Source organism: Lissotriton helveticus, chromosome 3_1 (genome assembly GCF_964261635.1).
Source record: "Lissotriton helveticus chromosome 3_1, aLisHel1.1, whole genome shotgun sequence".
Taxonomy (NCBI): Eukaryota; Metazoa; Chordata; class Amphibia; order Caudata; family Salamandridae; genus Lissotriton; species Lissotriton helveticus.
This window is the reverse complement of record NC_136061.1, coordinates 1,606,905,350-1,606,906,897: the sequence shown is the minus strand read 5'-3', so window position 1 is coordinate 1,606,906,897 and position 1,548 is coordinate 1,606,905,350. Positions and strand designations below refer to the sequence as shown.

The following is a 1,548-nucleotide window of genomic DNA, read 5'->3' as shown; positions in this document are numbered from 1 at the left end:
ACGGGGCCAACTGCCAGCCCTCATCCTTCCGGGGTTGGGGTCTTGAGCACCGCAAGCCATGGAAAATGTAAACATGAGGGCAGAGACGGGCAATAACTAGGTTCAGTTAAATCTGAACTCCCGCAGCACAGGCGGGTGGGAGCACCAAAGGGACAAGTGGATTTTGTAATAGGAGCCATGGTCAAACGTAAAGTTCTGGGTCGTGCTGGTGAAGGACTGTCTTGAAGCATCAAAAGCTAGTGTAGTGCTTCAGACGATACAGCAGGGCACTGCCCTTGTTGTTGGCGATGGAGAAGTAGCCACTGCCAGGGGAGAAGTCCAGGCACTGACCAAGGTGGATGTTTTTCCTCTTGGCCAGAGGGAAATTTGAGAAGACGCTGAAAGTGGGCACATGCACTAGTCGCACAGTCTCATCTGCTGCACTGGATGCCATGGCTAACATCTCGCTGGTGGGGTTGAAGGCCAGGGCGGAGGCACAGGTGGTGAAGTTCAGGAGGGCTTTGATAGGTCGGGGCTGGGCCTCCCGCATACAGTCCTCCTGGGAGTAGACGTTGACCACGCCAGAGCTGGAGCCACAAGCCAAGTACCGGCCATCCAGCGAGGCTGCCAGGCAGGTGGATCACAGGCACCCCTCATCGTTGAAGCGGTGGAGGCAGTGCCGGCTGCCCACATCCTACACATACATGCCACCCTCGTCATCGCTGCTGTAGATATAGGCACTGTCAGTGGTGAATACAGCACCTGCAGCTCTTCACTTACACGCTGCCTAGGAGTTCCTTGGTGCGCATGGACTGTAGGTGCAGGTAGCCGGAGACCCCGTGCAGCAAAAGCAGGGTTCCGTCTGGGGAGATCTCGAAGGCCCGCAAAGCGCTCAGACAGGCCGTGGGGCTGGAGGGAGCACAGCCCACCACCCATCATGTCGTACAAGTACAGGCTGCGGCTGCACTCGCCGGTGGCCAGCACTTGCTGCCCGTCGGGGGTGAACCGCGCCCGGTGCACGGGAAATCCCTCCAAGTGCAAGCTCTGGATCAGGAGGCCGGCGCCTCCATCCACCTGGAAGAGCCCAATACTGCGGTCCAGGCCAGCAGCACGGCCGCCGTTGGGTGGAAGTGCACGCTGCTCAGCTGCGCCTCGGAGGGTCGTGCAGTGTTAGCGGGCGGACACCTTTTGATGTGCAGTGTGCCGCCAGCCTCAGACAGCCTCGTCACAGGAAGCGCCAGGGCCTCCCCTCTCCACTCAGACGGCCTCGTCATGCCAGGGCCTCCCCTCTCCGCTCGCGGCGAGCGCACCTGCTGCTGCCAGCTGATAAAACATCTGCTGCTCTCAAACTCCCCCATCAGACATCATCGTGGCCGATATTTATTTGGGAAGGAATCCTCTGCATGCACTGGGAGATTAATGCTGCTCTCTGCAGCTAGGCCAAAGTTACACACGTAAACATCCAGCATCGGCAATTCATACAATGCAAACTCTTACCAAGTCTTGTGATCTAGCAACAAATTACTGCGCTTCCAGCAGCAGGAGTCTATAAGCCCCGTCCTTTTCAGA

The 1,548-nt window shown here is 58.1% G+C and overlaps 1 pseudogene; it reads right to left on the bottom strand.

Moving 5' to 3' along the window:
* Positions 1-229: 229 nt before the first annotated feature.
* On the bottom strand, positions 230-1,253 carry LOC144824283 (U3 small nucleolar RNA-associated protein 18 homolog pseudogene; annotated as a pseudogene).
* Positions 1,254-1,548: the final 295 nt, after the last annotated feature.